Genomic DNA, 22,898 nt, shown 5'->3' on the forward strand with positions numbered 1-22,898 from the left:
AAAGGTTCACTGCACACCATCTTCTTAACTAGAGAAGGACTCAGAGTCAGCAGTTTCTTGGGTTAGGTTTGCCTAGGCATTAGGGTTGCTTTTACCTTTTAGCCTGCTTGCTTTCTGTAACCGCCAGCACTTGTCACAGAGCATGTTTATTTTTCATGGTTTATTGCTTTAATACCATTTTTCATTTAACTGCCAACATTTTCCTCACCCACCCTCCTCCCTCCATCGCGCTCTACCGTCTGGCATTGCACAGTCCCCGGCCACCTAAGCTAACCCAACGGGAATGAACATGACAAGCTTCTTACCGTTCACCACACAGAGAACTGGCTAAGGGAGGATTATTTCTTCACCCAAGCTTCAGAAATAATAAATTCCACTCCAAGGTGCAAAGGAAAGGATTTATTAGGGAAACCTGCCTGCTCCTGCCCTCATCCCAGGAATCAGGAACCCAAGCTCGCAGGAAAACCGCACCACGCCTTAACCCTACCCAGCCCCCTCAAGTCCCTGTCCCCACGCTCTGTTTCTGCTTCTGCCCCGTGTCACAGTCCTGCCCACACGCTCCTTCCCCTCACGGTGCCTTCTGAACAGGGCCTGCAGCCTTGGTGTCCCAGCGGGCTGAGACCGTCACGCTCCTCGCGCTCCTCTCGTCAGCCAGGCCCTGTTCTCCCGCGGCAAAGACCCCTCCGCTCACAAGAGGGAAGGAGCACCTCAGCCAGACACCACCTGTCTCACCCTCCCCCTTCCCAAGCTCACTGGCCAACTACTACCGCCTTGCAACAGCCTTAAGTCCTGCGCTTTGCCTCCTAGAATTAGGCACGTCCCTCTCTCGTGATGCCCGGCTGTGGGGTGGAAATCATTTGCTACGCTGTCCCTTCGGGTGTTCCAGAGGACGCCAGACCCCGCTGTGCAGCCCTGCCCCGCACGCCCAACACAAGCAGGACGCCTGCCTTATTCCCCTCTAGGATACCCTCTAGAAACCCTTTTCAAACACTTCGCGTGGCCAAACAAGAGCGTATTTTGCAGAGGCTGGGGAAGCCTCAGAAAGGTCACCACATTTCAAGGTGCTCTCTTTGATCCTTGTCTTACAAAGAGGAAGACCGGCATGTTTCATCAAACAGATCAGCCTATTACAGACAAATCTCCCTCTTCACTTGAACGTGCATTTTGCACAGGCAATAAAACCCGCATTTGGCCGCACTGTTTCTCAGCAGTGCACAAGAGGAAAAACACCCCTCAAAATTTAAGCAAACCAACTGAAAAAAAAATCAGTGTAACAGCAAGCATCCGACATAGTGACAAGGATTTTACCCCACCATAAGAAGACTGTATCCAGCTTTCCTTCAGACTGTAACGCAGCCTTCACCTACAGGACGTCCCATAAGCATTATTCACTGACTGGTAAGTTTTCTTTACCTTAGTGTATAATACAGCCTACTGAATCAGACTGCAATCCAAAATATTTGGGTTTACATACCTGCACACCATAATATTCAATGCCATCCTTCACGTCTTCTTTTTCACCTGATGATGACATATGAAAGGTAGATCCTGAGTTCTCACCTGCAGTGAAAAACCACACATTTTTATAAACAGCATGACTTCATATTACTTACTTACACCTAAAGTGCATCTTGAATCACCCTACTTGTGACAACAATCTTAACACAAAATAAGAAAAAAACTACAAGCAGGACTGACCATTTAGTAAAGGAGAAATCCTTCAGATGAGAGTTCTACGCCAACAGCAAAACTTCCCTGCCATTCTACACTCCAGATGCTCAAGAGACAGCGGCACAAACTACAGGCAGAAGCCCTTCACAACAAACCCTGAACTTTCAGTCACATTTTAGCTCCTAGGCAAAGCATAACAGCAAGGTATCAAAAATTAAGACGGGGGGAAAGTGCTTGGCCAGATCATAGCTTTCTCCTGCTACGTTATCATCCAAGAACGTTCAGGTGTTCAGACAGGTCAGCCCTAAACCACATACACTTTCAGCACTATGCCACAAGAACCCGAACCCAAGGAGATACAAACACATCCAAAGGACACACGCAACGCAAACAAGGTAACTTCCCTTACAACTTGCCAGCAAGCGCCGTGAGAGCTGGTGTTAATTAACAAATACTAAGCACTTCACTGCTATAGCGCGCACCCACACCGTAAGCGCATTCCTAAGGCAGACATCGATAAAAGCTCACTTCAGCCTATACGTGTTTACAGACAAACATTTAGTCCACCAGGAAGTTACCAGTCTGGCGCTCCCCTGAAACAATCCGCGAGCGTGCTCCGTGTCTGTCTGCAGCTGGAAGCAACACACCAGGTGATCCTTCTTCCGGGCTTTCAGAATCCGTCTGTAGAGCATAACACACGGGCGTGAGCATCGGTACAAATTCTCAACTCATTTCTACGCAAAATGTTCCTGCTAAGCCAACTTGCACAGCATGGAATCACAAAAGCCTTTGATCAGCCCCTTGGAAAGGGCACGTCAAGACACAGTATATTGGAAAATCACAGCAGACTTGTGTGTTTTCAGATCTTGGGCAAAAACCTCACAACTCATCTAAACTAGTCTGTCACGCTGGCAAACTGCACAGCCGCAAGAGAGAATTAACACGGTAACTCCAGCTGTGGGTTGCGAACCCGTAACCGCAGGTCTGGGGGGGGCCCAACTTTCGACTGAACTCGTACCCGATACTCAAATTTGTGCTGATGTTCCCCAGGCACACGTCCTGCAGTGGGGAGCGAACACATTGCTACTCCCGGTTGCAAGGGCTGAACAAAGACAAGCAAGACAAAGCTTACACAAACCAAGGCTCTACAAAAAAAAAAAAAACCCAAAACAACCCAGCAGCATTTGAGCCTTGTATTTTTAAGAAGCAGGTGGGGAAGAGTTCCTTCTTCCTCACAAGAAAAGTCAGAGGGCGTAAGCTACAGACTCTGCTCGCTTTCTTCTAACCCATTACCACAGACAGGAAGAACTAAAAGGGCAAACACAGCCAGCACGTGCGGTATCTCTGTTGAACATTACTCTCAAAAAGGGCCAAAAAGGTAGAAAGGCTCTTTCCCAAAGCAGCTCATCGTCTAGGCTGCAGACCCTAAGGGCAACCACTGAACACGTCAGCGGAACAGAGTTGTGTGGTGAAAAAGCAACAATCCCGCCAGCCCCGCTGAGAAGCTCAGACTATTTTAAGCAGCAAGAAACTTCACTGCCGCAATACTGTACTAGAAACCCAACTGCAAGGGCCCGTTGCCACGAGACCCAAATCATTAGCTCGACCTACCTTCACCCCAAGCCTCGCTGAGCAGCTAGCACACAGCACAAGTATTTCAAGGGCCCCCAGTTACAAACATACAGCAGAACCAGGAGAAGGGGAAATAAGCCTCAGCCGCGGCAGGGCCCAAGCTCCGAGTGCTTCTGGATCTCGCTCCCCACCCCCGCCCCACTGGGAACCCCGGTGTCCTTCACAGGGAATACCTCAGAATCCCAGGGAGATTCAGCATCTTCCTCTTCCTCTGCTCCCACTGCAGTCAGGGCACCTACAAATGCAGGAAGAGGGGAGACACTGAGCCCTTCTATTTCACTCTGCTTTTCCCCATCACCCCTGCGCCCAAAAGGTGCACAGCGGTTCTGTTGCTGAGGACAAACTAAGGAGCGAGTGTTGAATTCGAGGGTTTCTTCACACCCAGCACACAACATACCACGGTATTTCCTTTGGATCGCCACCTCTTGCCTCCTCTCCAGCAGGAGATGGCTATGCACAAAGCTTTGCTGCTAGAGAGGGACGCAACACTCTTCGCACAAGAAAAGCGAGCAAGACAGGAAGAAAATCCAGAAGATCATAAAAATACAAAAGGGTCTACTATTGATGAATCACAGGGCCAACCTCGCTTTTGGCATTTTCTCCTGTAGGTGACTCCTTTCACAAACTTTCATTGTCTATGTGCTACTCCTAGAAGCCTCTCCACCCAAGTACAGCAGCGGGTGGTCAGTCGGTCAGACAGACGGGGCTGCTCCTACTCTGCTTCCATGAAGGTACGCTTACCAGACTTCTTCTGTCACTTCACCAGTGTTCACTCAGGTCACAAACAGAAAAATGCAGGCAGCTTCCTACCATACAACTTGATATGCGCCATCACTCCCATCATGTAACATGGGCACCACAATTTTGCTTAGAAGATAGACTTAGATATTTTGTGGATGCAGGAGAGCTGTGACACCTCCCCTGTGCACAGCACAGGCTGAATGACCAGCTTTTCTGGTCAACCGTATCTGCCTGAAAGCTGGATAAAAGCAGACCTGCGAGCACCCAGGGTTTTCTTTTGTACGGGCCTTCTAAGGATGCAAGTCACATTCTCTGTTCAGAGTACGTAGGTGTCTTCGTCTTTCGGATTCTGTTTCAGAGTGCAGTCACTTCAAAACTAGGCGCCATGCTGCTAGAATGAAAAGCAACCCTTAACTCCTCTGCAGCCTTGCCCATCACGGTCAACGGGAAAGTTTTCAGCAGCAGCTATCTGAGCCTGAAGTCTCCCTTTTTAGGTAAGATTTTAACAACGTTGGAGCCCCTAAGAACCCTTTTCCATAGGGTTTAATCAATCTTGACATTTCTGTATGATGGGTACAGAACAAGGAAGAAGCAGGAAAGATGAAAGGCTACAGTGTTCTTCTACCTGCAAAATTCCAGTTCTCATCGTGTCAGTAACTCCAGTCCGTAATTATTTTCTCCAACCACTGGAAAAATAACTCAAAAACATAAACTAAAAAGATAAGGACTTCTCCCATTAGCTGTTGCAAGTAAAATTTCTTCTTTCCTTGGAGCAGTAATTCACGAGTCTATTTTCTGCCAACACTGGCTTCTATTGGCTTCTGTCAACATTGTGAAAGAGGATGACTCCTCGCTGTCAAGAGTTCTTCACTTTTAGCACAGGGAGAAATTCTTAGTCAAAACACTGGCAGAACCCTACTCCAAGGCTTCTGAAGAGACCACCATTCAAAAAAACGTATATAAAAAATTCACAGGGTAAACCAGATTCCAGTATTGTTGCCTGTCATCTATTGCTACCATGCATTTTTAGTAACGGATGCCTGCAGCGCAGCGCACACAAAAAGATGCGAATCCCCCACCTTTTACTCTGTCTGCTCTTCTAGCTAGCATTGAAAAATGACTTCTGGTCATCTGAGTTCTTTCCAATTAGTCCTCACCTCTCCACTCTATTCTGAGGCTTCCCTCCTCATAAACTCTCTTACATAATGACTTTTTGCAGATTGCAGTGGACAGCAGCTACTCTTCTATACAGAAAACACGAGAACACCACTACTTTGCCTCAAAAAGAGATTTTAAGAATGTATTACTATGCGACAGTAACAAAGTAAATAGAATGGGAAATTCCAGCCCTCACTGAACATTTAATTGTGAAAGATACTGTACCTGTTCTCCAGATTTATGAAATCAAGTTGTCAAGGATGGCATTTCAACCCTTTTAGAGTCAGAAATATTTGTGCTGCAGGAATCACGATGCTTTGCCGAAGCAACCTAAATTCCTTAAACCCAAATCCAAACATAAAATGTTTGAAAGAAAGAAATTTTTACATCTACACCTACTTCTTGGCACCTGACCTTCAAGGTAACATATGGCTAAAAACCAGCATGACGCAGCTGAATAAAGCCACGCAGGAAGAACAGCCGCCATGAAATGAGCCACGAAAAGGCAACCTTTCTGTGTCGGGAATATCGTAACATACTGGTCCGTTGTGGGGCTACGCTTCACATTACTGTGGAATACACGCATAACCAAAACTCAAGTTTTAACTGAACAACCTCTAACAAGTATTTGTGTGTCCTACCAGAACACCGTCACTGCAAAATAAAGGGCAAGAGAGGACCTGTCGCTTACCCATTGCAAATACAGGGGAGGGAGAAGAGCGAGAGGAGAAGGAGGAAGATACATCTCCTAGAGAGAAGTTTCATCTCTATTATTGTCAAAAGAACAACAATACTGGTTTTTTTCTTCGCCTAAAGCACAGATGCCAAAGAACTTGTAACTTCTAAGTAGAGAATACAAAGAGTTCCAAGTCCGCTTACTTTTCTGCATATCTGTTCACCTCTCTCTGGTTTATATTGTCAATAGCCAATTGCAGAAACTCTAAAACCTGAATGGCAAATTGTTTCTCATCCGATTAACAAGCGTGATTAATACAAAATACAACACAAGTTATCAACTATACAAATCAATAAACCTCAGAACAAAGAAACAAAAAACCCCCATTAAGGTTACATACCCTCTCCCCAATACATAGCCGACCAGCTAGCCGCCTCAACTTTAGCCTTGTTTCCAAAGAAAAAAGAATTCCTGACAACACGCTGACACTCATTTCCTCCCATCTTGCCTCTCTTCCTCACCTCCCTCCCCTGCCTCTGAGCCTGCTGGTCATTTTCCATGAAACAAGAGAGGGAAGCCTCAGAGGAACGTGTTTGTACATGTTTCAAAACGACTGCCAGACAGGTAGAGATAAAGCCAGGCAAGTAATAATTCCTGCAAACTACAGCTACGGCACGAGCCCAAGAATTCCCCTTTGTGGCTCACCTGCAGCTCCTGGACAGCCTAGCCTACAGCCCCCTAGCCTGGAATCAGCCACAGCACATGCTCAAAGGACCAAGACAATCAGGAATGGGGGGGGGGGGGTGTTGAGCCCCTGAAAGAAAAGCAGACTTTCAGGACTGCCTGAAAAGGGGAGATGACAGCAAGTACGGTGTAGGAAGCGTACATCATGGAAGGGTATGGACAGTGCTGAACAGCAGGCTAGAGGAGGGAGCAAACGCATACACCGAGGTATATTTCAGCACACCACCTGGTCCCGGGATGCCTTGCTAGAGCCATTAATTTCTTATTAGAAAGAAAATTGCAAGTACAATGGCTCTGTTCATAAAAGAACACTACAAAGAGATTGTTATGAACACCTTCAACATCTTCTGCGTGTCCTAAACCAAATTCCTCCAACAGATCCGCAAAACAAATCAATCAGATGCTTTATTAAATACTCCCGTCTAGAAAGATTACGAAGCTAAACCCAGAACTACATGCCGTGAACATTACCTGATTTCTGCTGCATTTTTTTAGGAGAGGTTTCATTCATTTCCAAAACAGATGCAGGGGTCTTCAGCTATGAAAGACAACCCAATGACGACAAAAAAAAAAAAAAAAAAAATAAAAAAATCAAACTTAAAGTAACTACATAATATTTAACGAGCAGGACAAGTAGTCAGTCTGACACAAACAAATACTTACCTGGGAATTGTCGGGGTTCTCCAAAATGCCTGGAGGTAAAAAAACGTTTTGGGAAGTGTTACTTCATTTAATTGAAGGTACCTTTCACTCCATTCAACATCAGCAGTTTCTACAACTAAGTATTACTCGCAAGCTTTATTCCATCGAGACTGCGATACTTAACATTCAATCCACTTCAACATCCAGCATTTGTATCGGTATACAAGAAATGGACAACGCACGCTTCCCATCGTGCGCCTTGGATTTAAGAAATAATACTCACAGAACTAGGACAATCCATAGGAAGCAGGAAGGACATGCTTGTTAACACAACAACAAGATCAAAATACTTATTTTGAGGAGCTGAATCCTGCCTTCTACAAAGATTATTTCAAAAGCCAAAGCTGGTCTGCTGTAACGAATTACCATAAAACAGGCCAGCAGCACTACGACTGCGATTATCCTACAAGTGTTTAATGTCGAGGAGTATTTTCCTTTCCATTGATGGGACAGAGGAAACGTGGGTGCGGACACAGACACCTCATACACATCATTCAATGAGGTAGAAGCAAACTAGTTCTTATCAGGTTGTTCGGGTCTAGCTTGTGTGGAAAGGAAAAAAACCAACACCTTACAATTGGTTGTAATCTGCATTTATAGCACAGTTCCAAATATGTAATTTTTAAAAAATTTTTTGGCCAACATGGAAATCATTTACAAACCCACACAATCTACTGGCCCACCTATATTTCTCAAGTCCTCTGCTTTAGTCATCTTACAGTTTGAGTCCTCTCATGAAAGAAGTGCACGAAATGTTACTAAGAAGGGCTCCACAGCAAAATTTTCATGTTTACAAAAGCGGTTAAAAAGCAAACAGCATTTGATTTCAGTAAACTTGGTGGTCTAGCAGTACAGAAAAACCTTAGAAAGATTAGCGTAATCACCTTTTACCTCCTTTTTACGCTGACTTTAAACTTCTCTTAGTAGAATCATACAAAGCATGACAACTACTCAGCAAGGGGATTTACAAGCTCCCAGGAGCTTTTAAAGTTTTGCTTCCAGCTTACTAAACTAAAACTGGATACGCTTCTTCAGCTATTCTATCATACTTACACTACAAGCAGGACTGACCGTTTAGTAAAGGAGAAATCCTTCAGATGAGAGTTCTACGCCAACAGCAAAACTTCCCTGCCATTCTACACTCCAGATGCTCAAGAGACAGCGGCACAAACTACAGGCAGAAGCCCTTCACAACAAACCCTGAACTTTCAGTCACATTTTAGCTCCTAGGCAAAGCATAACAGCAAGGTATCAAAAATTAAGACGGGGGGAAAGTGCTTGGCCAGATCATAGCTTTCTCCTGCTACGTTATCATCCAAGAACGTTCAGGTGTTCAGACAGGTCAGCCCTAAACCACATACACTTTCAGCACTATGCCACAAGAACCCGAACCCAAGGAGATACAAACACATCCAAAGGACACACGCAACGCAAACAAGGTAACTTCCCTTACAACTTGCCAGCAAGCGCCGTGAGAGCTGGTGTTAATTAACAAATACTAAGCACTTCACTGCTATAGCGCGCACCCACACCGTAAGCGCATTCCTAAGGCAGACATCGATAAAAGCTCACTTCAGCCTATACGTGTTTACAGACAAACATTTAGTCCACCACGAAGTTACCAGTGTGGCGCTCCCCTGAAACAATCCGCGAGCGTGCTCCGTGTCTGTCTGCAGCTGGAAGCAACACACCAGGTGATCCTTCTTCCGGACTTTCAGAATCCGTCTGTAGAGCATAACACACGGGCGTGAGCATCGGTACAAATTCTCAACTCATTTCTACGCAAAATGTTCCTGCTAAGCCAACTTGCACAGCATGGAATCACAAAAGCCTTTGATCAGCCCCTTGGAAAGGGCACGTCAAGGCACAGTATATTGGAAAATCACAGCAGACTTGTGTGTTTTCAGATCTTGGGCAAAAACCTCACAACTCATCTAAACTAGTCTGTCACGCTGGCAAACTGCACAGCCGCAAGAGAGAATTAACACGGTAACTCCAGCTGTGGGTTGCGAACCCGTAACCGCAGGTCTGGGGGGGGCCCAACTTTCGACTGAACTCGTACCCGATACTCAAATTTGTGCTGATGTTCCCCAGGCACACGTCCTGCAGTGGGGAGCGAACACATTGCTACTCCCGGTTGCAAGGGCTGAACAAAGACAAGCAAGACAAAGCTTACACAAACCAAGGCTCTACAAAAAAAAACAAACCCCAAAACAACCCAGCAGCATTTGAGCCTTGTATTTTTAAGAAGCGGGTGGGGAAGAGTTCCTTCTTCCTCACAAGAAAAGTCAGAGGGCGTAAGCTACAGACTCTGCTCGCTTTCTTCTAACCCATTACCACAGACAGGAAGAACTAAAAGGGCAAACACAGCCAGCACGTGCGGTATCTCTGTTGAACATTACTCTCAAAAAGGGCCAAAACGGTAGAAAGGCTCTTTCCCAAAGCAGCTCATCGTCTAGGCTGCAGACCCTAAGGGCAACCACTGAACACGTCAGCGGAACAGAGTTGTGTGGTGAAAAAGCAACAATCCCGCCAGCCCCGCTGAGAAGCTCAGACTATTTTAAGCAGCAAGGAACTTCACTGCCGCAATACTGTACTAGAAACCCAACTGCAAGGGCCAGTTGCCACGAGACCCAAATCATTAGCTCGACCTACCTTCACCCCAAGCCTCGCTGAGCAGCTAGCACACAGCACAAGTATTTCAAGGGCCCCCAGTTACAAACATACAGCAGAACCAGGAGAAGGGGAAATAAGCCTCAGCCGCGGCAGGGCCCAAGCTCCGAGTGCTTCTGGATCTCGCTCCCCACCCCCGCCCCACTGGGAACCCCGGTGTCCTTCACAGGGAATACCTCAGAATCCCAGGGAGATTCAGCATCTTCCTCTTCCTCTGCTCCCACTGCAGTCAGGGCACCTACAAATGCAGGAAGAGGGGAGACACTGAGCCCTTCTATTTCACTCTGCTTTTCCCCATCACCCCTGCGCCCAAAAGGTGCACAGCGGTTCTGTTGCTGAGGACAAACTAAGGAGCGAGTGTTGAATTCGAGGGTTTCTTCACACCCAGCACACAAAACATACCACGGTATTTCCTTTGGATCGCCACCTCTCTTGCCTCCTCTCCAGCAGGAGATGGCTATGCACAACAGCTGACACAGCTACAAGCAGCAGTGAACACGGGTTTGTGTCACACTCAGGAAGAGGCTCCCCCACGCTGCAGCCCTGTGGCATAGTGTTCTAGGTCACCTGCTCTCCAGTCTACAGCTCCAGAATTTTCCACTGACTACCACTATCCACTGTACAAGAAGTACCATAGAAACACCACCCGACACATCTTCACGCTAAGATCAGCAAGAAACAATGCTCCTTTTGTAGCGCTACCAGAAAAGATCTTCCTTGACTAGCAGTTTTTACCCTGCACCTTCCCAGTAGGTAGACACCTAAGCATTGCCATTTAAAAAGAGGAGAGGCTCACAGCCCAAAATCTCACCCCGAACACACAACTTGTCTCTATCTCAGGGGCCAACATCCCAATCTCTTCTCTACTAGGCACACGCAAGGCTCAGTCTCAGTAGGTTCCTGGCCAGATTAAACTATCTTCATTTCTCTGTTTTAAGCTAGTCCGTTAGGTAAAACTGATTCAGGATTCGCTCTCGTGGAGACACGCACACAAAAACGGGAAAGGAGCTAGAGACCAGTGAGGGCACCCGTCCTAGCAGAGGGGAACTGCTGGTTCCAGCCTCAGCTAGGACTACTTACACTGTGCCAAATGCAGGCTTATGCTAAAATGCACCGACAGAAGAGCACGTATAGGCACAACACCTGGAATACAGCAGGTTCTGCCAGGCCCGCTCTGTAGCATTTGATCAGCAGCTACACACGCTCTGGTAACATCTACCACACCACTCTACTCTCTGCAGACAGACAATGCAAAGTGTGCCTTCTCCTCCTGCTCCAAGACCCGAGGTGAGTACCGGAGTGCTCAGCCCTGACTGACGGGGCAATGCTTTCGAGCACACACAAGCGTGGCACTGGAGAGACTTTCTACGTTTTAAAACTGGACAAGGTGAGGCACTGGAACAGAACAGCTTTCTCTCAGATTGACTCAAATCTTTCCCAGGCTTCAGCCAAGAGCAATCACAACTTTTCAGTCTGACAGCACGGGCCAGAAAGGGGAATACTACTGTCACACCAAGACTCTCTAATCCTCCTCTTTTTCAACCGTGCGTTTTGTTCTGATCGCTTCAGGGAGAACACAGCAACAAAACCAAGAATGACACCTGCTCCATTTAGCATCGTTTGGAATCCAAGGCCACAATTTGTTCTTCAGGAACGAACGAAAAGGAACAAAAGCTACTTTCCTCCTTGCCAATGCCCACTAGGGTTCACAGGCAAGGGAAAAACTTACTGTTTCAGAAGTCAAGCACCATTTCAGTTCATTTACTGTGCATTAATATTTATAGAGGAAGAACTGGGATCAGTATTTACTAACTCACTTCTCTCACCAGTGTCGTCTTTGGAAGCACTGTGGACTTGATGGCTATCATTACAAATAGAATTTTTCACACCCTCAACAACTGCAGTTCGTAGCTCTTCACCAGTGTTTTCCTTTTCCTGCTCCTTCTCCTCTTCTTCCCGTTCAGGTGATTTTTCCTAGAAGAGATTGACCAAACAGCTGGAAATAGCAGAAACAAGCACCTTCTTAGCCACCCATCGACAACTTTAAAAATGCTTTTCCTGTGTAAGACAACAGGGAAACTTTGTCGAGCTTTGTTTTACAACACCTTCAGTTTTTCCATGGGAATCTCTGAGGAGACAGCAATGACATTAGCCCTAAGTCATTAGCCCTGGCTCTGCAAAGCTCCTGAGAAGCAATTCTTCCTGTCAGCCTAACTCTAGCTTTCATTTCAGTTACATTGTTTTGGAACACGCTCCTTTTCCTCTACTTTGCTCCAGGAAAATCACTAACTTCCTGCTCTCAATCTGACTCAAACTTGTTGGTTCCTCACTTTCAGCCATCACACCAGGTATTTTACTAAATGGCAATAAATCTTGACAGATAAAAAACTGTACATACAGCTGAGAAAAACTGAATTTATTTCAGAAAAATTATACTGCCTATTTGTTTTCCTGCAAAACCACTGCAACCAATTAAAAAAATATTGAAAATACTGCCCAACGCTGTTCTTATACCTAAGAAACTGCTTTGGCTAGGAGTAAAGGCATTTTCTAATATAAAAAAAGGAAGATCAAAAGATGGATATACGTGAAGTATTAACAGAAATCCAGTTTACCTTTTGGTTCTTACCTTTATTACCCTTAGAAAATACCTTTGTGATTGAATCATCCTTATATAACTTACTTTGGTGCTCGAGTGAAATGCTGCTCTTACGTTTTCTTCATGCCTATTCAAGCACAAGTGTTCACTTCCTTGTTTCAGCGCTTCACACACTTTATTATCTACTTCACATTGCTCTTCTTCTGTATCTTCATCATCCACATGTTCAAGAAAGACAGAGTTTGGTCTTTGACTTTCAAGCATTGGTTTTTTTCCTGCTGACAAAGAACTATTATCACTTTCAAAGCCATTACTGAAGCTTGACTTTTTCTCCTTAAGACCACAACTATCTGAGAGAAGCTGAGGTGTCTCTTTTTTCCAGTTTGTCATCTCAGAGTCATCATTTCTGTGAAACTTCACCCGAATCATGCTTTTCTTGTTCCAACTTTCTTGTTTATCTTGCAAATTATTTAGATTTTGAAAGACAGTTTGCTTTGGTACCGACTTGCAAGATACTTCATTATTCACCGTCTTTGGAGACATGGCAGTTATGTCAAAACAACAAAAGGAGTTATGGAAATGGCAACAGGCATGTTACCAGATTAATGGAGTAATCTGGGAATGTCTGGAAAAGGAACCAAGTCAAGGATGGGCAGGATGGAGGAAGGACTTGGCCAGGGACAAAGGCTTAGGAGGGGATTAATAGCTTCATTTTAACAACATGACTTATGTTTTCTGAACTGACTAAGTGCTGTGTTTTCAAAACGCTACTTTTCTCATTTACCATAGGAAAAGAAATGTTTAAAAAACTACTTAGCAAATCTACTTTTATATATTAGCATACTATGCAATCTTTTCCAAATAGCTTACTGTTTTTCCTGAACTGCTGGGAAACATTCATTAAGAATGTCAAGTTTGGCTTCTGCAGCTTCTGTAAATAAAGAAGCCAAAAAACAATTATTTTTTTAAAAAAAACCACTAACGACAACAACAAATCTTTTGTTCACATCAAATCTTGAACACTAAATGTCATCAGGCTGTCCTTTTGATAATGGTCAGGTGCTGGCTCCATCCTGTACTTCTAAGTACAAAAACACTCCTCACGTATGCAATTCAGTGAGTATTTCACCCCCCAAAATACCGTGCAGGCACCCTTCTGAAAATTGTGCCCAAAACTATGGTTACATGCATAGCAGTTCTAAAAAATCCGGGTTTAATATTTGTAGTACTTCAGTAAAATTCAGTTATATTTAAGATCGCAGCTTCTGGATGCTTACTTGCAAGTGTGCACAAGGGAAGTAACTGTTAAGAACCCTAGACTTACTGCGTTAATTAGTCCCTGCAAGTACACTCACCAGAATATCCTGAAATTTCAAAAACATGCCCAAAAAATGCATGATTTATATTTAAATCAGTGCAAGAAAATGAAATCATGTTAAAACCAAACATGCTTGCATCTCCAGTATTGCAGAGTAGGTTGAATTAGAACACCGGTTCCCCATCGCTGCAGAATCCCAGAGCAACAGAACTGATGCTCCAGACATCACTGCAGAAGTTAATAATTCTTCAGAACACTAGCAAAAAAAAAAAATAGGCCTGAGAGCTTGTAGCTGACAAAAAGAATACTGCCTAAGCATATTCAAAAAAAAAAAAAAAAAAAAAAGAGGGAAAACATGCAGTGTGAGATTACATGCAAGCACAGAATGCCATCTCAATAGAAGAAAAAAAGATGACCCGTTTGAGTAACTCATCCGCTGAGCACTCTTGAGTAACCTGAGGAGGAGGAGAGGAGAACTAGGTGATGAAGAATTTCAGTACATCTTCATTAAAAAGTGCCCTTTATCAGTTAGGATTCTATCACGAAATCTACAGGAAACATTAACAGTGTTTGAGGAAGAACAGAGCAGGTTATATTAGTAACTTATAAACTTAAAAATCTGACTCAAATGACCAAGAACAAACAAAACTGTGGGGGTTTATCTCGTCACCTATGGCTCTTTTGCCTCAAACCACAAATCTGCTGCATGCTCTGCCACAGCTACAGGTCTTTTAGGAAAAACTCACAGCAGAAAAAAGGCTGGCAGGTCAGAGACTGCTTCTAAGGAGAAAACAATATTGGCTAGAACTGTAGTTTCTTTCAATCCCCCAGAAAACTTGCCTTCAGATCACTTATTTTTACAGGACATTTACTGTAAATACACCATACCTTGGGAGAAAAATCGAGCTCTTCCTCAGAAGCACGCCAACTGACATCGCTCCCCTCTTTCTCCAAGCTTCTTAAAAAGTAAAGCAAAATGAGTACTGCGTCTCTCCAATCATTCCTCAGGTATGTGCTGGGTATGTTTAAAGTCTTACCCGATTGAGTCTCCTTGCGACAAGTCGTCTGTTGCTGTTCAAACATTAATTGACATGTTGAAATTAGATTTGGCATGCTAAAAACCAACCAGCACATACAAACATTTAACCTGGACAACTCTACATGTCATAGCAGAATGAAACTTTGGGGAGTCAACTTTACATAAGACAGCATGAATGAATGAATGCTTTTCCAAACAACTGCTTTTTCAAGTCACACTGAATTGACAAAACAAAAAAGACTAGAGTTATATCTCCTTTGAACTTTTATACCTAAAAGTTTAAGAACTACCTCTAAACTAAAAAAAGCCCAGCATAGCATGAATAGGCTACGTTAATAAACAGTTAACAAAATACTGGTGCTTTAGCAAGACAGTAAATAAATGAACTGCTGAAGTACTCATACTGCACACACAAGCACACCCTGTTGACAGAGATTTTACTGGTTTATATACTCTACTAGCTGGTGCTCTACCCACTTACAGGTTATCCTGAAAAGGTAAAAAACATCAAAAAGCATAACCAAGATCTAATGCCTATCCTCAGGTAGAAAAATCCCCAGCAGGTCTCTATGCTGCACCAAAAAGGATAGTCAACAGGCAAGACAGGCGTAACCAGGGCAATCTATACTACGCTCCAAGCTTTCATCAATTAAGAAAGCAACTGGCACACAGGACCACAGGATAAATCAGGTCACAAGGGACCTCGGCAAGTCTCTCAGCCAACCGCCTCCTCAAAGCGGACTCAGCTCTGAGGTCAGACTAGGCTCACAGGAATTTTCCAGTCTGATCTTGAACCATTCAAGGAGGGAGACTGCACAACCTCTCTGTTTTACTGTTCTCACCATGGTGAAGCTGCCCACATTCCATTAGAAATTCTCTTGTTTCCATTTATGCCTCTTGTACCTTTGCTTCCTGTCACGCACCACTGGGAGGCACCTGTCTCCGGCTTCTCCTCACACGTGCTGCAAGCTGCTGCTGGGTCCCCTTCAAAGTCATCTCCTCTCTACACTGAACAAGCCCAGTTCCCCCAGTCTCTCCCCAAAAGGCAAGTAGTCCTGCTCCTGGCAAAGTTTGATGGCCCTCCACCGAACTCGCTCACGGATGAAAGACCACTCTCTCTTGCACTGGGGGCTCAAAATTATACCCAGGGAGCTGGACACAAGCCAGGGACTGCCAGGTAGCAGCGTACAATCCCCTCCCTCAGTCTCCTGGCTACGCTGCTCTTCATACCGCCCAGGACACCGTTAACCCTCTCAGCCGGCAGGGCACCCTGCTGGCTCATTCTCAGCTCACTTTCTGCCAAGACCCTCTGGCTATTCCCAGCAAAGCAGCTCTCCAGCCAGGCAGCTCCAGCACGTGCTGTAGCAAATGGTTGTTCCTTTCCATGTGCAGGACTTGGCATCTGCCCTTGCTGAATTCTGTTAAGACAGGCCTGACAGCCCATTTACCCAGCTTGTCAAGATCCCTCTGAACGGCAGCGTGGCCCAGATGCACATGTTGCAAACTCAACCATAGCGCACTCTAGCACACCACTGATGCACTAAAGAAACCTGAACTCTAGGAATCCAGCCTGAAGAGTGCGAAAACCTCTCAATTATCAACACCTAAGATGAAATAAAAGGCCTCTTCAATTCCCAGGACAGAAAGGAAAAAAACAAATAGAGCCTCCACATCGTATCTATTTCAGCACTCCTCAAGTCCTCGATAATTAGTTCTCGTTAACTATCATCACAAAATGAAGTTGCTTATAAATAGGAGATTGGTAGCCTTCTATAAAGTTGTATGATGAGAGCCAAACCGAGGTCTTAGACAAAATCATTAAAAGGAAAAGAAAACAAAGGGCATATCATGTTGAGTAAGTTATCTGAACTTTTGCTTTCCATGTATAGTAACTTCAAGCAATGATCAAAACCAGTTCCCATTCTCCTTTAAAAAGCAAGAGAGAAAGTTTATGAGATAGTTTTCAGACAGATCTTGATGCCCTACCGTAGAAGTGGGATCTAGAAAAGTAGTATCTAGGGATCACTTGTTTCTACTTTAATTGAAGTCCATTTTCATTTTGGAGTAACAGAAGAGCTTTTTTTTTTAAATAATATTATTTACTATCACTAATGACACAAAGCAATCACTCAATTCAGTAATAAAGGACCTGTGCAAAACATGCCAACAAAAAGCACCCCAAGCCTGCTCTCAAACCTAATTTATAAAACCAAAACCATCAGAATAGAGACCTCCAAGATAATAAACATCACAGGTGTGTTAGTATTTGTACATCACGCAACATGTTTCACAGTTGAAATGCTACTGTATAGAATACCTTTCTTTGGTTTTCCCGTTCTTGATGTCTGGCTAGGAGATTGTGGCATTCCTATATCCATTTAGGGAAAGCCATGTCAAGGACAGACCAAACAAGGACACCAGAATAAATGTGAATTCCCAGAAATTCAGAAAACCTAACCAGTACATTAACAAAGCTGTAGCAATGGGAGAATGTACTGTGACCATCAGCCTACTCTACAGTTACAAGAAGTAGAAGCCAAACCTATCACAACCTACAGAACTCTACTCTTAAGGGACAGTGTCAAACAGTGTAACTTCATTTACTTGCTCCATTGTAGAATACCTATATTCCAATATTTTGAAACACCGAAACAGATTCTTGGCAGTTTACTGTCCTGCCAACTTTGCATTTCTCTCAGCTTGACTAGTCCTTGCCCAGCACTGACTACCAATGCAATTCCTTCGTATTTGTAGAGCGTTTTATACATACAGCACACTTAAAATCCCTCCGTCTAAGCATCCCAAAAATCTGTAGGTGCCAACAAACTTTGGAGATATGCTAGCCGGTTGTGTCAGATGGCGCCTGATGCAGACACAGCCCCCTCCTACCTCAGTTTGAGGTAAAAGCCCTGCATATATTGATTTGACCATGCTGAACTGTTCACAGAGAGAAGCTACGCCACCAGCCAGAACGCAGGCATGACAAGCAGTCAGAGTGAATACCCTGTTCCCCCAGGGCTATAGGGCAGGCCACAACTGGACCAGAACGGGTGCACTGACTGCTGTGAGTGTCATGCATGTGTGCTTGTGTGTGTACGCGTGTCTATGTGCTGTGGAACAGAAGCTTTAGAATACAAATCACCATCTGCCTGCTCTACCCATCCTACTTAGTAAGAATGGTGTGGTTCTGTTATTGCAGCTACCCAACACCAAACGTCTGTGTGACAAGGCCATAACATTTGCCTCAGAGCAACAGGGAGTCCTGCTTATATTGATGTTACCACAAATACATGGAATGGACGTGGCAAGAGGACTCCTATCAAAAACACACATGTAAGTGAAAAAAAGGACCTCAAGATTGTTTCTCATTCCTTCTCTATTTCTCAATTTTCTTAAAAGGTGATACAGCAGATATAAAGCACACTGAAGCACTCGTTTCTTTTCCAAGAGCTCTATGACGAAAAACCAATGGTTTCTGTAGGAACAATACACCAATACGCAGTGCAGCAGCTAAAAAAAGCTGCCACTGAAGACATACTAGAAATCTGAACCCTCGCTTTTAGAAAAAATGCATAATTACTTTTTGCCAAAGAAATTTCAACTTCAAATCTGAAAAGTCTGTCATTCGATATGCTAGAGGTGGAAGCCATTCATTTGGAGGTTTTTGCAAGTCTGTCTGTAATCAACAAAAAGGTTCGTGTTCTGACAAAAAGTATACACTCAAATAAGCATGAGCCAACTTCTTAAATATACCGACTTGCTCACTAGAGGCGAGTATTTTGAACAATGTTCAACAAGTGCAAAAGTAGCAAAAGGAGGAAGGACTACATTGAAGATCCCAGAAAAATAGGAATGAAGAGCAAGATTAAAACAAAGAATTCAAAGTGGGTATTCCTCCGTTGTCTCAAGATCAGTCTAGCTTCTCCTCTAACAGGGGCTTCAAAGCTTTTACTGCAGCCTGTCAAAGGGACTCAGGATGCAGGACCTGTGCTTTGTGGGTGCAAGCAAGAGACCGCAGAATCAATGCCACCAAGTGTTCCCTGCATGCTACTAAACCCTCTCACTCAACAGGCCGGGGTCATTTTCCAGGAGACTGAGCACAAGGAGAAAAAGATTCGTACTACTCAAGAAAAACAAGCCCTACTATGAACAGTTTGAGAACACAGCACACTTTCTCTTCCCAAGTCCTTAACCCACATAAATATGCTCTTCACACTTCCTATGCCTCTTCAAGTGAGGTTTTCCCATAACATTGTGGACTTATGCTAGTAGTCTTCAAGGAACCGAGCAAATCACTTGGTTCAAGAACCCCTATTTCCCTGAGGGCATATCAATTTTGGAATCACACAACAGTATTATTCTTCAAGCCACATATTTTAAAATAACCCGGGCCTGTCAGTCATCACAATGTGGTACCACAGCAATTATCTATGTGCACAGGAGGCAGCCACAGAGTGCTGTTTGGGTAAAAGCAACATTTTGTTGATTAAACTACCTGTACCAAGCCCTTTCCAAAAATAAAATAAAATATAAAAACCTCCGCATCTTCCTTCAGTCTATCAAGAAACTTTACACATCGCTGACTAGATCAAAATAACTAGTCCTAAGTCAAAGGAACAAAGTTTGGCTCTAAATTAAATTCCCCTATCTGGGAAAAGTGAACTCGGAAAAATAGCCCATGTTTTGCTCATATTTCACGACATATTTAAAAAAGGAGTAATAAACTGTGTTTGAACACTGTCTGCTGCCCATTTGCCACAAAGTTCTCATGTAACACCCTTAAAAAAACCAGAAAGGATAGAACTTCCCACTGTAGGGCCTGAGATGTAAAGTACAAGAAGTTCGATCTATATTAAAAGATTAGTTTTCTAAGATTCCTCTAGGGCTATATGAGCTCATAAGCATAGACTGGATCTTAAAAATTAAGGAGTTGTTTGGTTGGTTTTTTTAATTTAAAATGAACTCACTGAAGGAGCTAATTTTTTGATAACAAGGCAATTCAATTTTTTTTCTGGATCACAAGTTAATATGGACTTTTTAACGTTTATTTCATAAAATTACTGGAAGTAGAAGTGTTATTTATTTTTACTGGAATCAAACTATGTCCATGAAGATACAGTACACACAGAAGTTGCATTATTGTTTCTAACCAAGTGACTTTTCCAAGACGATTTTTCCTAAGTATGTCTCTACAGCACCTACACAGAAACAACCGTAACTGATGCTGAGAAATAAGACAACTCACTAAAAGCAGCTTAGTGCAGGTGAAACTATTAATATTAAAACACCACTGCACAAACTCAGTGGAAATCAACAAGACATGTACAGTCCTGCTAACTCATCTGTTGCTTCCCAACCACAGGAAGATGAACAGCTACTCAGGATGAACCTTTTGCAATTTGTTTTCACAATCTGAATGGCCATCTACAGGTACAAGTACACACCCCAAACCCAAAACCACTCACCTAGTTCCTTCCCTGTCCCCCTTCTCTCTCGGTATGAAAACCTAGACAGATGGGCAATCTGGCAGGCAGAACGCAACAACCCCGTACGTGGGCCCGTAGCACACAAACCGCAGCTGCCTTCACCCCTGACAAGAAGCACCTCCAACCAGCAACAAGTCAGCATATTCACAAAGCTTCTTGCGCTACCCCACCTGATGCCTCCCCTAAAGTCAACGGCGAACACAGCGAGCGCTGACAACACAAACCCCCTAAAGAAAAGGCCACAGTGATTTTCCTCGTGAGCTCCTGCGTGATTAAAGATCCTACCTCCTCTGTCCACAGCAGGTGCACCCAACGTCAAGCCAGCAGCTCCGGCCCGGTGAGGAATGCCAGGTACTGTGTCGCCTTGTGCACCACCTTCGTCTCTGTCTCCCCGGAATGCGTATGCCACCAGTTGTGTACAAAGACTATATAGGGAAAGAGAAGAAACGTATTCGGTAAAAACAACCACATACTTGCTTATACAGTTTAATAGAACAGTTAACAGCCACTTATCCACCCTACACGTATTCATAGCCGTAGGAATTCATATACTTGTATGCATTCACTGAGAGTAATACACACAGAACTTACTGCACGGCTACTACCTACTTCAATATTCACTACAGTCACGTTCACTCTAGAGGTGCATATCCACACCTATGAAGCTATTAGCTCCAGCTCGGCACAGTATTTTCAGCCTAGCTGTTAAGCACACATAACCACCTTAGAGAAGGGATACGCACAGGTACAAAGCTATCCATAAGAGGGGTGAAACTGCTTAAGATTTTAACAAAAGGGATATGTTAGATCTCTGAAAGAAAAGGCTGGTAGTTCCTGCTCATTGTAGTGGAAGTCAGTAAGGACAATGGTGCTGGTCTGAGGAGAGGACTGACATGCATTTCAGTTTGCCACATTCTACCTCTGGGTAACTGTAGGATGCAGACATGTTTTAGAGTTTGTATTGGGCAGGTGCAAGTTTAGCATCAAAACTTGAAATCTAACAGACAATTCGGGGCGGAAATTTTCTTCAACATCCAGATTAATAGTAGACACAGGGAACAATACGTATCAGAAGACGTCACCGAGCACTGTCTGTCCTGAAGCTTTCAACACACCATTAAACCTTGCTGCTATTACCAAAAACATTCAAAAGCCACACTGACAACTGACAACCTATTCTAACAATAAAGTCAAAAATTTACCTAGAATATCCATGAGTAACAGCATAATCCTCAGCTGTCCATCCGTTACTGTCTTTATGGAAAAGATCAGCACCATATCGAAGAAGAACTTTTATTAAATTAAGCTGTCCACCAGATGCTGCAGTCATAAGTGGGGTTCTGAAACACCAAAAATATGTTATTAAGTAGATCATTTGACACAGACACTGTAATTATTTTTATTCCTGTTTGCTCTCAAAAACTACTTTCCTCATTACTGAATGAGCAAAAGAAAAAGCAGTTTTCATTAAATATTAAGAGCAACCATAAAATGCAAGAGGGAGTCAAAACAAGCAAACGTTCAATCTTCAGACAAAGCTTCCACATAGACAACACTCACGTACAAACTACGCCACTATGCAGGAGATGTTTTTTCAAATTGAGGCAGTGCTGCTGAGCTAACAGCATGTTTCCTGCCAGAAGGGCCACCACAGACAATGCCTTCTTGTAACCCTCAACGAGGAAAGCACCCACTGAGGTATGACAACAGCCAAGCACAGATGTGCTTTCACAAGTCACACAGAAATAGCTGCTATGTGGCTCCCCGGGTTTTTTCAGAGCTCACTCTCATGCCTCTGATTAATCCAACCTAAAGAATACTAAAGAGACCCATGCAGCGTTTTGACAAACCACTCACCTTTCACAGTGATCTCGAGCATGCACATCAGCTCCTCTCTGCAGAAGAAACTCTGCTATATCTTCATGACGTTCAGAGATAGCAAGAATAAGCGGAGTGTTTCCCTCCTGAAAGGACAGATAAATACATTTAAAAATAAAAGAAAAAAAACCCTACAAGAGAAATACTAGTACAACTTTTTGAAAGAACTTCTTCAACAAATACAAAAATTTACCTTATTCCGAGCATCAATATTGGCATTATGCTCAAGTAACAGCCCCGCTACGGTTGTATTAGGAGATCGGACAGCAAGGTGAAGGGCAGTGTTGCCGTCAGCATCCGCCAGATGGGGGTTGGCACCGTGCTCTAGCAGAATAGCTACACATTCTTCTTGCTGGCACTGTACAGCCTGGGAACAACACGCAAAAAAGGAAGAACTGCCAGCACTCTGTTACAATTGCCCCAGCTTCCCAATGCTGGAAAATAAGAGCACCTTCAAAGCTGAGCTAACATATGCCTATTCCACGCTGATTACAACATGCATGCTTCTACACAGAGCTGTGTAAAGAATCCTTCCAGCCACCTCTCATTTAATGCACAGTTGACAAGCATAACATATTCCA

General features: G+C 43.9%; 1 pseudogene; it reads right to left on the bottom strand.

The window, feature by feature from the left end:
* The window catches only part of LOC129734152 (ankyrin repeat domain-containing protein 26-like), a 59,189-nt pseudogene extending 36,370 nt beyond the window's left edge, over positions 1-22,819 (bottom strand).
* Positions 22,820-22,898: the final 79 nt, after the last annotated feature.

The sequence above is a fragment of the Falco cherrug genome, chromosome W (assembly GCF_023634085.1).
Source record: "Falco cherrug isolate bFalChe1 chromosome W, bFalChe1.pri, whole genome shotgun sequence".
Classification (NCBI taxonomy): Eukaryota; Metazoa; Chordata; class Aves; order Falconiformes; family Falconidae; genus Falco; species Falco cherrug.